The following is a 6,709-nucleotide window of genomic DNA, read 5'->3' as shown; positions in this document are numbered from 1 at the left end:
GATTAATATTTTAATAAACAAATCTTTTAATATTTTAAATAAATAATTTTAAAGATATAAATATATGATTTAGTTAAAATTGTATGGAATCTAACATTCTCTCGTATTTCACTTTTTTTTCTTGCCGAGTCACCCTTAATATACGTCCAAATCTGATTTCCATATCTTTGTCTATACAACACTAGCCGAGTTTGGTCCAAACTTTTCTTTTTTTAGTGTAAGGGGGAAGCACGACCACCCTAAGAAACTTAACATTGTGATGATTCATCACGACGGAAGAAAATAAATATTTTCCAGATAGTGATTTCAAATACATGGAACGTTGATGTTTTTTTTTACCTCTGTTCCGTAAGTGGAAGGTTTTTTCTTCAAAAAAAAAAAAAAAAAAAAAACCTTTTTTCTTCCAACATTACATGGACATTTACATAACCTCCTAAGTCAGACCAACGTTACCAGGCCTAGCTAAAAGAGAAGAACCCACAACCGGCACAAAAGCATGCACCTTTGATGGCCCATTAACAAGGATCACTGGATAACGGGCTCCCGTGCTCGTCACTCGAAATCCCAAGCTTTACGGTCATCTGGGTGATGGTGAATTTTGGGCCAGAGTTGTGACGAAGCAATTCTTCATCTTGGAGAGGTGTGAGCCTCTCAGATCTGATCGGCTAGTTAAGGATGCAGCCTTTGGGAGTAAGCGTGGGCCTCGTAAAAGCAAAGGAATATATATATATATAAACAAAAAAATAGAGATACTAGCTATATAAAACACCAGACTCCATTACAAGTGACGAGAAGGAACAGAAATAGAGCAGGCTCTATTGATTACTTTTGTCGCGCCCTTTGGAGGGAGAATGTCACTTGTCACAAATTTCAGCAGAAAGAAATTGACAAGCATGAAGAATCGCTATTTCGTTTGCAGGGGTGTACTTAAATTTCTTCAAAATGGCAAAAAATGACTTAACGTGATGGCGTAGGTAGATGGAACCACATACAAGTTCTGCATCTAGAATCACATCGGACTCTCCAAAATGATTTCTTGAGAGGAAATTCTAATATATATTAACCAAAAGTTTTTGTATATCACATGCGGTGCAGCAAAAATGCACTATCCTATCTTATTGGGCTGCGTACTCACCATTTTTCAATACATATTGAACACTTGCGGTTCTATTTTTTTGTTTGAAATTTTGAATGACGAAAATATTTTTCTTCCAAAAAATTATGACATTCTGTAGTATATTATGTCATCCTATGGTCAAATTATGATTTCATGCACAACAGCAAGTCATAACTTGGCCATAGGATGTCATAAAAAAGAGAGGGGCATTTTCATCATTTATAATTTTATAAATTTTTAATGACGAAAATATTCTTTTTTCTTTATGACTTTTGGAAAAAAATTATGACTTTCTGCCCAACGGAAAGTACTCATAATTTGACTGCACAATATGCCCACAGAATGCCATATTTTTTTTAAAAATGAGAGGTATTTTCATCATTTAAAATTTCAAACGAAAAAAAAAAGAACTACAAGCATTAAATGCAAGTTGAAAAGCTACATGGTCTAATAAGATGGGATGATGCATTTTTGCTGCACCACATGCGGTGCACAAAGAATTACTCCTTTGAAAAGCATAAAAAAATAATTAGGCCATAAGGCCCACAATGAAGAAACCAAGAATAGCGGCCCACCTAACAGCAAAATAGAACCAAGAAGTCGTTCGTGGCATTTTTTTTTGGGGAAGTCCACTACTTCTAGATCTTGGAATCTCATCTCATCAACGGTTGTATCTTTAGCAAAAACAGTATTCACCTTCCTTTCCACACATCACCATCAGATCACGCGCCACACAGATATCAAAGCACTCAGAAATTTATCATTCATCCATCTGCACAGATCTCAAAGTGATCCATGGATGATCCAATGGTGGATTCATGCAAAAGATACAACCCTGATCCTCTTCGAGGTTGCAGGTATTACAGCTCTAATAGTAGGATTTGAGTGATGATTATATGTTGTTTCCCTGGAAGATTGGAAGGTGGTGGATATGAAATTTGACTCAATCGGTAACAGCAAAAACGTTACTAGAATGCCATAGGACCACGCTGATATTCACAGTGTCATGGACTTGCTAAGTTCTTTAAATCTCAATGGTAGAGGCTAGTCATTGTATCGAAAATCATCATTCTAAATTCTTTATCTGACTTCAAATCCTACATAGTTAATATTTTAGATTTAATCCCTTCTATACAGTAGGTTTTTCCTTTTTTTTTTTTTTTTTTTGTTGTTGCGGGGGTGTGGTGGCGGGGCGGTGTAGTTGTTCTGATCTTACTAGAATTTAATCCACTCATTTTTCCTAACCATTTTAGTCCAGTCATATCATTAACTTATTATTTTTTTTGAGATATCACTAACTTATTGTTAATAATGATAATCCAACAATTGCAAAAGCAATAAAATTATGGTATTCACTATATATTTAGGAACTGACACTAGGTCTCTTGTATGAATTAATTAGAAAGATTTGACAATCTTTCCACGTTGGCACCCTCTTAGAAATTTATCCACCCCTTTAGCTACTAGTTTAGCATTACAAACAATAACAACAACAGTAGAGAAAGCAATAAAATTGTGGCATTGATTATCAAGGGATTACTCTCTCTCTCTCACGCACACAAACCCATGAAAAATAAGAACTGAAATCTTATCCACATGTTCCGTTGTTAGCTTAACGCTAGTGATGATTTTAATAACAAAGACAGAGGGTAATGACATGACAGTATTATTCGATCATATCTAAACCATGATCGAACAATCATTTATGTGTAAATTTACGGCCAGGCCACGCCAAGCTGTGGGAGTAAAAGCCACATGGTTGCTATCCGATTATTTTCTGAACAGGCCAAGATCTGAAACACGAGCGGCAATGAAGAGTGTATAATTTGGCTGGCCGATCACCTCAACACTCAGAGATCTATCTATTTTCAGGATGCATTTGGTTTGTAATTAAAATTAGATGTGGAATTAAAATTAGAATAGATAGAAATGATGATCGGAATGGCTATATCCCTCGATGCTTTTGATTTGTAGTTCAAATTGGAATCAGAATTGGTATCAAAATAGGATTTGAATACTAGGAGAAATTAGAGATTAGCTTTTAAAAGATTGGGGCATATTCTAATTTTTCCTTAAAATTGGAATGAGAACAAAATTTTTCACAAGCAAATAGTTGAAATGGAAATCATTCGTTCCTATTCTTATTTTAGAGTCTAACTATTCCTAATCAAATATGTGGGCAAGGCATTAGACTATTTATGCAGCCAGTTTACAAACTTTATTTATTTATTTCAAATTACCAATATTTCTTGACTGTAGGCTCCAAGCCAACGCTTAGGAATTTTTTTTTAGGTATTTTATTTCTTCTCCAACCAGTGCGTCTCTCAATTGGTTTTGAAGCCACACACTCTGGAGTAGGCAAAATTTTATACACACACACACACACACATATATATATATATATATAGACACACACACACACACACATATATATATATATATATATAAAGAGAATGCTTTTCAAAAAGCCTACTAATCCCTTCAGCTTTTGTGTTTTCATTAAAATATAATCTTAATGAGCCGGATTATTAATTCATTGAAGGGCTCGATCAAGTTATTGAGTTGGATCCCTGTGGGCTGGTTTGGATCATTCAGTTATACGTTAGTGGTTCAGTACGTGATCTAATCTGGAGTCCTATTTAATTGTTCTAGATTTGAAGATCCTTGAGTTTGGATTATAATGTTCCAAAAGTTAAAACAATGGGATCGGTGATGTAATATTGTGAGATCATGCGCAATAAAATCCTTGTATTCAAAATTTTCAAATCTCAAAAACATATGCCCACAAACCTTTAATTTGGCTGGCTATTTATATAGAATCCAAAGATTCCTACCATAACGAAAATATTGTATGGCAATCATAACCCCTGATGAATACCAGGCTGATGAATATCGATTTTTCTCTCTTGCTGAGATCTTTCCTGCAAGTCCAATAATGCTCAAACCCACTATTTGCATCCAAAAAAAATCCATTATCAATTTATTTTAATTATGTTTTTTATCAAAAAAAATATTTTAATTATGCTTTGTAATTTCAGAATGAGTTACAAGAGCCCCAAAACAAAAGAAAAAAAATTTAGGACATTTCTTACTCATCTTCATGACGACATGCACAATTTGGTCATATTTGTACTACTCCATCTAGATAAACATGAGGCTCTTTACCTTTTTATCGCAATACTTCAAACCCTCATTTTAATGAGGGTTTAGAATACATTCTATAAAGATGAACGAGCTTGGCTTGCTGGCACCCTCTTAAGAAGGGGAATCTTATCCACCTATTTTGCAACTTGTTCAATGATCTGACAAGAATGCTAAGGAAAGCAGAAAAATTGTGGTAACGTGAATCTCTTTTAGAAAGATAAGATCTGTTGCGGCCAATCTCCTCGTCGCCTGATCGTCGAAAACGAGCGCCTGCAAAAGAAAGTTCGCACTGATCGAAGGCGGCTCCGACGGGGACCCTCCGACGGTCAAGTCAGAGAGGAGACTAGGCAATAGTGAGAAGAAAGTAAAGAACTCAATGAGAGAGTGAGGGAGCGAGCCTGTCGCTTCGAAGGGCCTGTAGCACTGTAGTCTTCCCCGATATATATAGTGGAGCGTAGTAGGGCGTCGTCATTAATGGCGCAGACAATTGAAGAATTGTCAACTCACTGTAGACTGTCAGAGTCACCGTGAAAGTGTCACATCGCCGTGGGGCTGTCAAATCACTAGGGTTGACAATGCCCTAGATGGGATAATGCCCTTAGGCGGCAGTGCCGCATGCTGCTGTCAGGGCTGACAGTCTCTGGCAGCCGTACGGCGATCGGAGGAGTCGACCGACCTTAGATCGGTGGCCAGCTGTGTGGCGTCGGGTCGAGATTCGGGTCCCTCCGACGGTCAGTCGGGCATGTGGCGAGAGTCGGCCATCGGACTCCCTGGTGTAGTCGGTCGGGAGAGTGGAAAAGGTCTGCCTGACCGACATATCCTCAGTCGGCAGAGAGCCGTTAATCGGTCGGTAATGACGTCCGTTAATCGGTCGGTAATGACGTCCGGTGATCGGTCGGTCGGCCGGTCGGTCGGTCGGTCGGCCGGTCGGTCGGGTATGCCAGATTATAAGTCGGCATGAGCGGGGTCGGTCGGTATTCTCCAACAAGATCATTTGAGGGTAGAGAGAAAAGTTGCATGGTGGCATCGATAATTATTTAGGAATCTCATCCACCAGTTTCGTTGGTATCAACTATTTAGGAATCTTATCCACCACTTTCGTCGTGGCCAGTAGCATAGGACTCTATTCGGAAAAAAAAAAAAAAGAGAATCAGCATTCCCTTATTTTTGATGAAGAGGGAGGGTGGCCCATCTGGATTTATTTATATATTAATTATATTCATTTGATTCATATCTTCGCACATTATACGTGGCGCTTATCATTTTGATGTTTAGCTCATATCTTTCATTTTTATGCATAATAATTTTCTTATGGCAATTTATGTATTAGTTGGTAAAAAAAACGACATCCGTTTGACGAACCCATCAGCTTTTTATACATATATTTTAAATTTCTGTTTAATAATCGATTCCACTTGAAACCACTTATTCTTTTCGTCACAGTCTAGCACTTGAAACCTTGTCCTGAGCCTTGGGATTGATCCGGATTTAGGTCTTTCCGACCGACCACACGTCTTTTATTCCCGGTCTTCCTCTCCTCGACACTTTCCACCGGCCTGCGAGAGCATATCAGGCTGATAAACTGTAGGGAGATCCAAGCAAGATCTAAAAGTTCGAACAAAACAAATCTTTGAAAGAAAAGGAACATAAGATGACGGACATGAACGTGGGGTAATATTCGATAATGAGAAGGAGCTCTAACAAGCGTGCATAAATTTAGAGCCAAAACCCGGGTGCAACCTCACTGGCATTCCTCCACTCGGAGATACACAACTTCCTGCAACCTCGATCAGAAAAGAAAAGATGGTTAGCCCATCCGCGCGTCGTCTCTTTCACGATAAGATCGAGCTGCAAATTAATTAATATTCCTAACTTGTGCATTTGTTCTTTGTCGACAGACGGATACGTACTGGATGGACAACATCGGCGCCATATATGACCGTGGGGGTGGCAGCTGCAACACCGGTGCGAGCTTTTCGCACGGCTCCAGAGGTGGGTACAACACCGGCGCCGCCTACGGGAACGGTGCATCAGGCGGCCACAACAAGGGCGCGACCTATGATGGCTATGATGTCTGGGGCAGCAACAACCTTGGCGCATTCTACGATCCCAGCGCGGGAGGCGGCGACGGCAACATCGGCGCGGTCTACCGTGGTGGCGCAACTGGAGGCGGCAACGTCGGTGCCTGCTACGGAGGCGATCCTCGCCGTCTTGGGGTTGGCTATGGTGGTAGACCGAACCACCAACGTTAACGGCGGGCGTGAGCTAGTCTGGAACGAAGTTGTCGTCGGATCCAATTAGCTATTTAATTCGACTGCCGGCCTCCCGCTACCATCATATATATAATACCTTGAGCCATCATGTATTGCACGAGATACCACAGTATGGATCTATGTTTACCTTGTATACCTGGTATTGGCGAATAAATAAGGCTCTTCGATTCCTGAA

General features: G+C 39.5%; 1 long non-coding RNA gene across 1 annotated transcript; it reads left to right on the top strand.

Annotated features, from left to right (window-relative positions):
- Positions 1-5,603: 5,603 nt before the first annotated feature.
- On the top strand, positions 5,604-6,709 carry LOC140851778 (uncharacterized). The gene is made up of 2 exons (XR_012134525.1): positions 5,604-6,067; positions 6,160-6,709. It is a non-coding gene; the product is annotated as an uncharacterized lncRNA (long non-coding RNA).

Source organism: Elaeis guineensis, chromosome 9 (genome assembly GCF_000442705.2).
Source record: "Elaeis guineensis isolate ETL-2024a chromosome 9, EG11, whole genome shotgun sequence".
Taxonomy (NCBI): domain Eukaryota; kingdom Viridiplantae; phylum Streptophyta; class Magnoliopsida; order Arecales; family Arecaceae; genus Elaeis; species Elaeis guineensis.
Note: the sequence above shows the minus strand (reverse complement) of the source record. Positions and strands in the feature narration are given on the sequence as shown.